The sequence below is a fragment of the Phaethon aethereus genome (genome assembly GCF_964289735.1).
Source record: "Phaethon aethereus genome assembly, chromosome: Z".
NCBI classification, from domain to species: Eukaryota; Metazoa; Chordata; class Aves; order Phaethontiformes; family Phaethontidae; genus Phaethon; species Phaethon aethereus.
The window spans coordinates 33,609,069-33,622,451 of record NC_138577.1 but is presented as its reverse complement, the minus strand read 5'-3'; the positions used below and the strand labels follow the sequence as shown (position 1 = coordinate 33,622,451).

General features: G+C 38.5%; 1 protein-coding gene across 1 annotated transcript in view; it reads right to left on the bottom strand.

Moving 5' to 3' along the window:
* KDM4C (lysine demethylase 4C) overlaps positions 1 to 13,383 on the bottom strand; it is a gene marked incomplete at its 3' end in the record, with an annotated part of 237,135 nt that overhangs the window by 65,557 nt on the left and 158,195 nt on the right. The gene's annotated exons all lie outside the window — the stretch shown is intronic.

The following is a 13,383-nucleotide window of genomic DNA, read 5'->3' as shown; positions in this document are numbered from 1 at the left end:
TAGCTACTAAGAGCATAAGTTTCCCATTAACTTAACAAAGTACATCCAGCAGAGAGTTGCAAATTTCTATTTAAAAGCTATCCAATTTCTACTTGCTATAATGAGATAATTTCTACCATGACTAGTTAAAGAAGTAGATGGGATTATTGCAAACAGAAAATACCTAAGGGTAGAAGAGACTTGCATGATAGTTATCTCAAAGGCAACTTTCACAGTGACCACAATATTTTTCAGATAGATGGGGTTTCTTAAAACTATGATGCTGAACTGGAAAAATGTACATTATAGACAGCTCTGACTAGGATAAGTCTACACTGCAAATTGTGTTATAACAGCAAAATTAATTAGCCAGCAAACAGATTTCAGTTAAAAGAGGAAAGACCTCTCATGAGGATAAAAATAATCTTCCACGATGGTTTAAAAGCAAAAGGCGCCCAACCAAAGGACATCTGCAGTGTAAGTCAAGCCTTACTACTCAAGAGGTCTCGAAGTTCTCCAAAATCACATGAGTGTCGCCTAGCTGCAAGACTCTAGTTCCTCTGTCATTAAGGAATTGATACTCAATATTGCAGAAGAAAACCAAGAAGCTATGGACCAGATGGTTAGCTGAGTATCATAGAGAATCATGAAATATGAATAATTCTTCTATTTGTTCCACTCCCTCTAGCCATCATTTAAATGACTAACATGTTGCCTTAACATTAAAAGATAAGGTAGATGGCTACAATTCTCTAAAAAGGGATGACAAACATGACACACCATGCAGAAGACTAAAGGTTCATGTGTATTAACTTTTCCCCAGGATAAGAAAGTCTTTGAAACAAAGATTCTATTTGCAATGGCTTCTTTATTCAGAGCCCTGTTGAGTTACACTTGCATAAGAACACATCTCCTACTATAGTTCTGATGTCCAAAAGGCAGAGGAATACATAATTTTTCAAATTCAATTCAGGATATTTCCACAGCCTCTACTTGTGTTTATATACCCTTATATCTGCCCAGTTTCACAGTTAAATTTTATGCAATATCAAAGTAACAATCTCATTACTCATTTTATTAACTTACAACAGTTTACGTGTGATTTTGTTACGGCACATTTGGACACCCCACCTTTGGTGCTGAAAAAACAGACAGTCAGACTGGCTGTTCAGCAAGAGAACTTTCTGTCATACAGTGTCACTCTGTAACATATAGGCTACTGCGGAAATTGGAAGATGATGTAGGTTGCAGTGCCATCACTACAATGTTGACATCGCTTTATGACTTATATTTGTCAGACTTGGACAGTGTAGTCTCTCAGCTTGCCGAGTGCCCTGCTGTGATAAGGTGCAAGGAATAAGTAAGCTGCTTAAGTTCAGAGCTGACAAGACAGATGTAATGCTTGCTATTAATGAAAACAACATACAGCTATTCCTGAAGACCACACAGTTAAACATACTGAACGTGCCTAGCAAATGACCTCACATCACTATGTGTAGAGCAGAAAATATGCCACTCCTCCAGAGACAAAACGTTGTTTTCTGTCGTTTGGGGTAATTTAAGACACTCATCTATAGTTCAAGCTCTGGCTATCTAAGAGACCATACCTTCTTCTGATAACAAGGGGATGCAAAACAAAACAGCAGGGTGAAATAAATGACTGTTAAATGAGCACACTGTAAACAAAGGGAGGACAAATCACTAGTCTCTAAAAGAATGTGCCATTTTTCCAGTAATAAAACTTATCTAAAACAGATTTTTCTTGGAAACAGCCTATACAGAGAGCTCACAGAGAGCTACTTTAACTCATGGAAAAAGGTAATCCCTGGCAGCAGTTCAGCTCTCATTCTTTGCTCATTAAAATTAATATTAACTTGAGTTACTTCAAGTACCCAGAATTTGCTGCTCAACTCAACTTTCTACTTTCTTCAGTAGCTGCTTACAAGTATTATTTCAAGTAGCAGTCAGCTTCCCAAAGTAAAACTAGTATCTGCTCATTTAGACAGGTTCTCAAGCTTATAACCTGAATCGGACCTTTTTCACTTCGGGGAATAGCTCTGACAATAAAGTTCCAGGAATCACCACAGCAATGCCTTGTGGCACAGAACTTCAAATGAGAAAATGACAGGAAAAAAGTGGCTTAAAGTACTAAAAATCCAAACTTAACCACTGAAAGCTAAACATTCTCACTGAACTGAGTTTTCAACTATTGCCTGTTATGTCCAAATAATTAATTTAGCAATCACTTATCGGTCCATCCTTAAAACACACCAAATCCGTAAAACAGCATGTAGCACAAATAACAAGCAGGAAGAGCTGGAAGTGACAGCACAGCTGGAAAGGTATGATCTAATCGCTATCACTGAAACCTGGTAGGACAAATTTTATGACTGGAGCACCGCAATCGATGGCTATAAACTGGTCAGGAGGGACAGGCAAGGAAGGAGGGGTGGTGGGGTTGCCCTCTCTGTGAAAAAATGGATTCACTGCAGACAGCTGTCTTTGAAAAACTGCAATGAACAGGCTGAGAGCTTATGGGTATAAAATCAGCGGTCAAGCCAACAAAGAAAACCTTGTGGTTGGCGCTTACTACCTGCCACCCAGTCAAGACGAGCCTGCTGATGAAGCATTTTTAATTAAACTACAGGAAGCATCACACTCGCAGGCTTTGATCCAGCTGGGGGACTTCAGGCAATCTGACATCTGCTGGAAAAACAGCACAGCAAGCTGTAAGCAGTCCAGCAGACTCTTGGAGAGCACTGAGGATAATTTCTTCATCCAGCTGACAAACAGCCCAACCAGAGGAGAAGCATTACTGGACCTGTTGCTTACCAACATAGATTAACTAATCGGAGAGGTCAAAATCAGTGGCAGCCTGGGCTGCAGTGATCATGGCCTGCTGGAATTCACAATCTCAAGGGATATGGGCCAAACAAAGATTAAAGACCCTGAATTTTAGGAGACTGAACTTTTAGTTGTTTAAGGAATTAGTGGATAGGACCCTCCGGGAAAATGTTCTCAGGGATAAAGGAGCAGAGCACAGCTGGAAGCTATTTAAGGACATTTTTCTTAGAGTACAGGAGCTCTCGATTCCCTTTTGGGAATACGCCCAATTACACAAGGAAGGCAAGAGACCAGCACAGCTAAGTAAGGATCTCTTGGTCAAACTGAAGCATAAGATGGAAATGCACAGGCAGTGGAACCAGGGACATGTATCCTGAGAAGAAAACGGGGACGCTGCCCAGATGTGTAGGAATGGGATCAGGAAAGCTAAGGCTCAGTTTGAGCCAAATTTCGCAAGGGATGCAAAGAATAAGAAGAGTTTCTGCAGATATGTTGGTCAGAAAAGCAACAAAATGACACAGAACCAGTGACAAACAACTTTGAGAAGGCCGAGGTACTCAACAACTATTTTTGCCTCAGTTTTCACTCTTCCCACATCTCTCAAGTCCCTGAACTTCAAGGAAGGGACTGAGGGAGTGAAGTTCCTCCCACTGTAAGAGAACAGGTTTGAGACATCTGTGGAACCTGAACATACACAAATCCATGGGATCAAATGAGATGCATCCCAGGGTCCTGAGGGAATTGCTTGATGTAGTTTCAAGTCCAACCATTAACCCAACACCCCCTAAACCATGTCCTGAAGCGCCACATCCACACGTTTTTTGAACACTTCCAGACATGGCGACTCCACAACCCCCCTGGCCAGCCTGTTTCAATGCTTGACCACCCACTCGGTGAAGAAATTTTTCCTAATATCCAATCTAAACCTCCCCTGGCACAACTTGAGGCCATTTCCTCTCATCCTATCACTAGTCACTTGGGAGAAGAGAACAACACCCTCGTCGCCACAACCCCGTTTTTCAGGTAGTTGTAGAGACCAATGAGGTCTCCCCTGACCCTCCTCTTCTCCAGACTAAACAACCCCAGTTCCCTCAGCCGCTCCTCATAAGACTTGTGCTCCAGACCCCTCACCAGCTTCGTTGCCCTTCTCTAGACACACTCCAGCACCTCAATGTCCTTCTTGTAGTGAGAGGCCCAAAACTGAACACAGGATTCAAGGTGCAGCCTCACCAGTGCCGAGTACAGGGGCACAATCACTTCCCTACTGCTGGCCACACTATTTCTGATACAGGCCAGGACGCTGTTGGCCTTCTTGGCCACCTGGGCACACTGCCAGCTCATGTTCAGCCGGCTGTCAACCAGCACCCCCAGGTCCTTTTCTGCCGGGCAGCTCTCCAGCCACTCCTCCCCAAGCCTGTAGCATTGCATGGGGTTGTTGTGGCCAAAGTGCAGGACCTGGCACTTGGCCTTGTTAAACCCCATACAGTTGACCACTGCCCATTGACCCAGCCTGTCCAGATCCCTCTGCAGAGCCCTCCTACCCTCCAGCAGATCAACACTCCCACCCAGCTTGGTGTCATCTGCAAACTTACTGAGGGAGCACTCGATTCCCTCATCTAGATCATCTATAAAGATATTGAACAAGACCGGCCCCAAAACTGAGCCCTGGGGAACACCGCTTGTGACTGGCCGCCACGTAGATTTAACTCCATTCACCACAACTCTCTGAGCTCAGCTGCCCAGCCAGTTCTTTACTCAGTGAAGGGTAAACCTGTCTAAGCCACGAGCTGCCAGCTTCTCCAGGGGAATGCTGTGGGAGAGAGTGTCAAAGGCTTTACTAAAGTCCAGGTAGACAACATCCACAGCCTTTCCCTCATCCACTAGGCGGGTCACTGGGTCATAGGAGGAGATCAAGTTGGTCAAGCAGGACCTGCCTTTCATGAATCTGTGCTGGATCGCTTGGTTGTCCTGCAGATGCCCTGTAAGCGCCCTCAAGATGAACTGCTCCATAATCTTCCCCGGTACCTGGGTCAGGCTGACAGGCCTGTAGTTCCTGAGATCCTCCTTCCAGCCCTTGTTGTAGATGGGCGTCACATTGGCAGCCTCCAGTCATCTGGGACCTCCCCTGTTAACCAGGATTGCTGATAAATGATGGAGAGTGGCTTGGCAAGCTCCTCCAACAGCTCCCTCAGTACTCTTCGGTGGATCCCATCAGGCCCCATAGACTTGTGGGTGTTCACGTGACGTAGCAGGTCCTTAACTGCTTCCTCCCAGGTTATGGGGAGTTCATTCTGCTCTCCATCCCCGTCTTCCAGCTCAGGGGGCTGAATACCCTGTGGATACCTGGACCGACTATTAAAGACTGAGGCAAAGAAGGCATTAAGTACCTCAGCCTTTTCCTCATCCTTGGTGACAATGTTCCCCCCCACATCCAATAAGGGATGGAGATTCTCCTTGGCTGTCTTCTTGTTAATACATTTGTAAAAACATCTTTCGTTATCCCTCATGACTGGGGCCAGATTGAGTTTTAGCTGCATTTTTGCCTTTCTAATTTTGTCTCTGCTTGACCTAACGACCTTCTTGTGTTGCCTTCCCCTTCTTCCAGAGGTGATAAACTGTCCTCTTTTCCCTGAGTCCCAGCAAAATCTCCCTGTTCAGCCAGGCTGGTTGCCTACCCCGCCAGTTTGTCTTGCGGCACATGGGGACCGCCTGCTCCTGCGCCTTTAGGATTTTTTTCTTGAAGACTGTCCCTGGACCCTGCCCTTCAGGGGACTCTATCAACCAGTGACCTGAACAGGTCGATGTCTGCCCTCCACATTTTACCAGGGCCTGTAGTGACAGGACAAGGAGCAACAGTTTTAAACTGAAAGAGGGCAGATTTGGATTGGATATTAGGAAGAATTTTTTTCCATGAGCATGGTGTGATACTGGAACAGGTGCTCACAGAAGTTGTGGATGCCCCATTACCGGAAGTGTTCAAGATCAGGTTGGGCAGGGCTTTGACAATTTCATGTATTGAAAGACGTCCCTGCCCATGGCTGGGGGTTGGACTAGATGATCTTTGTAAGTCCCTTCCAACGCAACGCATTCCATGATTCTATGATTCCAGAGGACATAAAACACTGGGGACTTCAAAGGAATTAAAGTATAATGGAGGGATATATAAGCACCCACTGACGTTGGTGAGCGATGTTGTTTTTTTTAAAACGTATGTAAGGTGTATATAGTCAATAGTACAGCAAAATTTATTCAGAACTGCCTAAGACTTACAGATAATAAAAATGTACGTTTCTATAAGATTAAACAGTACATCTTTATGGTCTCATAAGTAAAACTTAATTGCAGTGATGTTCCAGTTTAAAATAGCTTAGCCTGGACACAGAAATTATACAAGATTATGGAAGAAATTTTACATTTAGAAGTACCTTCGTTTGACGTGTATTCAATCGCTATAAAAATAACACAAGCAACAACAAAACCAAAGCCAATAAAACTGTTTCTATACCTTGTGCATGTGGTGATCAGAGATAAGCCTTCCTCGCTTACACTGTCTGCAAATTCTTTTCTTACAGATACAATCCTGGTGTCAGTTTTCTTTCTCCCACTTTTCTAAAACATTACTTAGATTCTGCATACACTAGATATATTTGATCCTTGGTAGTTACTATATGTACGTCATCAGACGTGTTTCTGTACCTTTTCTGGCTGTTTTCATTCTCACACTTTTTCTTTTCCCATATGTACGATGTATAATTTTCTAAATCAAATGCCTTTCTACACAAGATACTGATATGCAATTAAAACATAAAATTAAGGTTCAAAAAAACAACAAGCAAATGTTAATTCATAAATAAATCCTATGTCCACCAGCACCCATCATTAATATTCCTGGGGACATAAAGTAACTTCTAACAACTTAACAGAACACTGTATTTTCAAAATCTTAGACAGATATTAGGCAATATTTTTCTCAGCAACATAGTGACACCAGTATTGACAAACAGAAAGGTAAACTAAGGCATAAAGTGACTTATCAAAAATTATAGTGTGTGTAAGGTTCAGATGAGTAACCATAGAAAGATCCTGGTAAGATCTGCTACCTTATTGGTCCAATTAGAAGATCTTTCAAATGAATACCAGTATAAAATTAAGCTTTTTGCATGAAATATAATCACAAGCCCTTTTGCTATTTTGATTAAAAACTATTATTGTCCCTAAATACTCAAATCATATTTGAAAGTGGACTCTGATCTTTAAAGCATGTAAGCACTTCTGAAAGCTTTATCAGGAGATTTAAATAAGCGTAAACCAAAATAAAAGTAAATAAATTCAGCAGTTTTATAATTTTTTAAAAATTTAGAATGTTATATATTTTTCTTTTACTGCTGCAAAGTAACACCATTCAGATAACCCATGATCCGCATGTTATTCAGTTGCTACTTTGCTGTCATCAAATTGTTTGAGCTCAGAAAGTTATTCCATGCTTGAGAATTTAGTATTTATGACACAAAATGATCCTTCACTCTCAACCTTATTATTAAATTCAGAACTCAGTATTTAATTTAGCTCTTCAATGACATTCACCTCTGGACATCTACCTGTTTAAATTATGTGTTACTTTCCTTACACACTTGTGGCACTAATGTCCATTTGTGTGTGGACACAAAAAAATCCCACATACATGATTTCACCCACATGCAAATATTGTGTGTTGTATAGACAGAGATGAACTTCAAAATACAGATCTGACTATCAGACCTACACACCTTATTACAGACTCTTAATCATTCAGAACTTTAAAATTTCAAAGGATTTTTATAGGAAAAAATCATTCTCTTGTGCATAAAGTCCTCTCTGTTTGCAAATAAAAAGAAATTCAGAGGACTAGTTAACATTTTAAACACTCTGCTTTCATTCTTACAGCCATGTCCATGTCTTCAGACGTATTTATAGTCATGCCTATCTAACATTTTCCATATTTTTCATAAGATTTTATAGTATGGTACTGCTTCAAGATACAAATTTGACAGTTTCCAACAAGATCTGCTCATTGTAGCAAATTATTCTGACAGTTAGTACTATACAGCCAGCAGTGTATATTCTTCTAACATACTTATTAAAACTATTATGAATACTGTGACTAAAGCATATACATTAAATTGTATTTTGTACATGATTACAATGAGTCACTGAATTTTTAACAAATTATATATTGTAGTAATCAACTATTGCATAATTTTTAGTTTAACCTTTTTTTTAAATCAAAACCTGTGCTATTTAAAGGTATTTCATTTACAGTTTTAAAACAATTTGGAAATATTTTAAAACCTGTCTCAGGATTTCTGTCTATTTTGCTCCCATTGCCTGCGAATGTGTGCAATGAGTTAATGCATGAATTTATGTATGGTAAAATGATTCTCCTTAATTGTCCTTCCAACAATATTTTTGGAAATGTTGAAAAGTAATCAATACGTCTTAGTATTACCATAAATGCATAGCAACACTGGTAATCTTTACTTTTTCACAAACATAGCTGCAACAGTTCTACTACCCCACTGTAGTTTAACAAATGAATTTCATTACAAATTAGAATACAGAAGATGAGCAGTGTCCTCAAATGTCTTTAATCCTTTTTTAAGTTTCCGACATCATTAAAATAGAATGACAGGCAGAAGAGTATTTTAAAAGCTCATACACGTTTTCTCTTTGATTCCATTCTTCAGTGGCATACCACAGAGAAACCTCTGTATTTTCAGAATTGATGTACCTTTCAAAACTATAATCTTCGGCTTTCAAGCTCACTATTATTTGCCTTCAGGTGCAAATTTTAAAGTGTATAGGCTTCTAAAAAGAACTTTATGGCTTCAGCTGGATACTGAAAGGCTTGTAGATCAGTCATCATCACAGTGTACATTTCTTTTCAAAGTAATGTTCCTCACTCAGAGTACACTTGTGCTTATACTCGGTTCACTTGTCAAATACAAATTTGAGGTCATCAAAAGCTTCAGGGCAACTTCAGCTATTCCAAAACTCATTTTCTACCTCTATTTTGTTGGAGAAATAGGATTTCAAATGTAAAAATAATAGGAAACTCTACAGATAAAGAAACAAAGGCATATTATGTGCATGTTTCGGTACAGCATTGCAGTGACTACCTTGAAGGACAAAGTCAATCAAATACCAAAACATTTTAAAACACTGAAAATATCAAAAGCAGATAATGTATTTTGCTATTGAGTTGATATGTATTCTATTCAAAATATTATTTTAGAATTTACATCTTAAATATATAGGGCTAGGATCAGATGCTAATGATTCTATTTACAAGTCTCATTTGTAACAGATGAACCATTTAAACACTCATTTACAGTATCTACTGTTTATTGTAAGTCACATGTCTGACAAATGTAAATGACACTAGGCTTAATATTCCCATTGGCTTGAATTCCTTGGCCATATAATAGTGTTTTTATTTAATTCTATTTTTAAGTCCTATGTTTTATTAAAATGGAATGACAGACAAGAGACTACTTATTCTTTCTTTTAAAGGCTGAGTTTATGTTTGAGAGGTCAGTCTGATTTTTTCATCTCCAGAGACTTTTTCATGCAGCTATAGTTCATACTTAAAATTAGAGCTGAGCAATTAACACTCTTTTGAAAGCACAGACTATCTAGATACTTGGGGAAAGGTTTTTCCCTTCCGAGAGCAAAATCAAGTTTTATCACTGACTTTGACACACGCAGGAATCCACAGTATAAACAGTCACATGTATAAACAGTCAAGGAAAACAGGTTATCAAAAGCAGGAGTTTACACACAAGCTTGTCTTGGAGACTTAAAGACAAATGGAACAAGGCAAAAATTAAATAAATAAATAAAATAAATAAAGCTAAACTCAGCTAGAAACCTAAGCTTTCTCTGGTTTGGGTAAACTGTTAAATGCTGTTAAGCTGTGTTGAGATGGAATCTGATGCCACAATCATTCATGGTATAAACTTTCCTCCAAATCACATACTTGTTCCAAACTGTGGCCAGCTGAAACTCTACATATATGTTTGGACAAATTTCATGTGGTCCCACTCCATACCACCTTCTTACCAACTTTGCCTTATTTTTATCTGCTCCTGACATTTTCACTGTGATTAAGCAGTATTTAAGCGGGCATTTTTGTATTTCCTGTCTTTTCACGCTTGCTCAATATGTCTGCTGTTCAACTTCCAGTGGAGACCGCTGGAACAAAGACCATCTGAACCAAGTGTCTGCAAAGCAGCTAGCATACTGTAGTTTATGTATAATATAGTTTTAAAATGTGTGACATGGTAATGTATATCCCTCCAGCCATTTCATTTTAGAACCTGTGCATAAACAGATGAATTCAACATATTTGTTTCCTAGCTTGATAATCACAAATTGTTATTCCATGTGGCACACTCAAAGTGTCTGATGCATGTGACCATCCAGGCTGAATCAAAAATAAAGGAAGAAAGCCTGACTCTCTGACAAAAGACCAGGACAATCTCATTTTCCCATGCACATAATTTTCAAAGAAAGAGAAAAGGCATAGTCACAGAGAGGTAAAGTGGAGAAACTACAGGCTATAGCATCTTTGTGGGATGCTCTCTACACTGAGGTTGCCTGGGAGGCCTTTTGCTTTCACGTGAAAAGTCAGCTATAGTCCATTAATATCACGGGTGTATACCCCTAAAATATACATGATGACACAACCTGTTTTATTGCAACACAGGATGTATCACATTCCTTTCTTTCACATTCCCCTATGAAAGACAGAGCACAAATTTTTTTTATTAGTATTAATTCTGACTGCTTTCATCCATTAGCATTAAGGAATAATTTTCAAGACAATCTTTAATGAACATTTCACTGTGTCATGTAAATTTTTAGCATCAATAGAACATGGGTCATAACCCATTGAAAAAAGCTAGGGAAATATGAAAACATTTTGGCATTCTAAAAAAACCCACTAAGTGCAAACATGAAACAGTTGCATAAAACAATTTTAAAGCTATGAGCTACTGTAAGCATAATAAAAATCTCAATTTTTACTCTGGAAAAATGGGTATATACTAAATATTTAATAATTGAGAGATTGATAGGAAACACACTGATTCCAACCTAGTCTAGTGAACTAAAACTGTTTAACAACAGTCAGTATACATACTAGCTGGGCAATAAAAAACAGCTTACCAATATGTTCATGTGTGCACAGATGCTATTTAATTTCTTAAAAATAAAACATTTACTTTTTGTTTCCTTTAATATTCCTTTGTAAATCCTACATTATGGAAAATGTCAGGTCAGCCTCTACAGATCTCTGAAAACAGTAGATGTTCTGCTTATTTGGTTTTCTTACTATTTTAAAGAGAGAGACATGAAGGCAGTGAAGGAGGAAAGAAGGAGTGGAGGAAGTAAGGGGGAGGATGGGGACAGAAAGAAAAATTATTAAAACTAAAAAAAAGCTAGAATTATTTGCTCCTACATTGTCAGATATAGTTCTGGTTTGGTTGCACACTAGAATGTAATCGATCCTTTTATATTTACTTTCTATCGTTTTCTGCTCATTAAAAAAAAAAAAAGAAAACAAATCCCAGATTTTATAAAGGAGAGATGGCATAGTAGGACAGGCCACATTTATTAGCTATCCCATGCTTTAACATAAAGAGCATTATAAAAATAGGCTAAAAATGTGTTTTCAAAAATTTATTGCTTATGAAGGCTCTATATCAACCAAAAATGTACAAAACTTGCCTTTGTTTGTACAATAAACACTCTCTGGCTTTGAATGGTGGAGACTGACGAACAAAGATAGCCTTAACGTGACAAATAGGAGAGCTGTGATGCAGGAATTGGCTCTAGAGCAGTATTGGCAATCCCTAAAATTTCAAAGGGGAAGACTGGCCCAAATCAATTGCTCACAGATTCCCAGAGCTCATGTCAAAGCGTGAATCACTCAGTATGCTTTTACAGAAGTTAACAGCAAGGGAGATGGTGTCAGCTGTCTACTCCAAAGTATAGAGTATGTGATAACAAAGAGGAATGAAAGATAAGAATGGAAGTGGGGCCAAGCAAGGGGAAGAAGGGACGGGAATTCCTAGAGAAACAGAATTAATTTGGATATGATTAATGGGGTTTCCCCAAGGCAAATAACCCAGTGTCAGTGGATATGAGGGCATAATTGTTATTCTGTAGCATCAACAATCAGAAAGTGAAGACTAACATGAGGATCACATTTGATTTGAGAATGATGTGGGATATATACACAAGGTTATTGAGAGCAACCCCTTTAGAGAAGTAGGAACATCATGTTTCTGGAAACAAAAGAAATAATGTACAGAAAGTATCTAATACACAGGGCTTTAGAGAAAAATAAAAAGTATCCACGCAATTCCATCTAATACCTATTCTTAATTTTTTTTTTTTTTATATATACAGAATACTACAATGTTATTCAGGAGAATTATTTTAGCTAGGGTACTCACTGTGTAACAGAGCAGAGCAAAAGCATCAGATACAGCAACTTATTTGCAACAAAAGCCAAAATTCAAAAGCAGGCAGACTGCTGGTGGTTTTAGACCAGATTTTTCTCTGCTGCTTTACGCAAGGAGCAGCATTTTATTGCTCTATTGACAAGTACAAGACTAGTTATTTCATTATAAATTCAATGTCAGAAACTAAGTCTTAGAAAAGTAAGGTTTAATGAGTCAAACCAGGATTATAGTGCTTCCTTCCCTCACAGTAAGGCTGTCCACTGCCTGCAGCAATACTACATTTATGGTTGTTATAAGGTACCCTGTCTTTCATTTTTCTTCTATTCAGCTGAATTCCTTCATCACGATGTTCATTCCATTCAAATATACACACTCTTTTACTTTAGAAAACTATGTTAAGGAAAGAAGTACTATACTTCTAAACATTCACGAACTCACAGGAGACCAAAATGGTATATACAGCTTAATATGATCTGTAGTGCTTCAATGTCATTTTACATTGAAGAAGGTTTCAAGAACCGAAAAAGCAGTATGGACTATAAACAATCTTTTATCAACAGAAGGCAAGCACAGAAGAAAAAGCTCTCAGTTATAAATATCTGATTAACATAATTGCTTCATATTCAGCAGAAATTACCTAGGAATTTTAAAACATGTAACTTCACAAATTTTATCTCCGTACCTTCATGATCAAGAACTTAAAATTAATTCAAACCTTCTCCAAAAGGGTCCTATTATTCTTGTACAGTTCAAGTCACGGACAGCCCAAAGAATAAATTTCAACATCTGGTAAATTAAACATTTCTGTGTTTTCAACCCCTGAATTAACAATTTCCAAACAGTCACAGTCATGTGTCTGGTTAAGATCTTCAAAGACTAAGACTGAATATATTGAAACTAATTGTCAGTGCTTCTACTGGTTGTATTTTCAGATCAGGAAGAACATTTTTAATAATAATTTATATATAGTGTTTAGAAATGTGTTTTATGTAACTCAAAGTTGCATTTCCATGTTTCGAAATACAGCTAAAAACCACAAAAAATAAGAATGGAA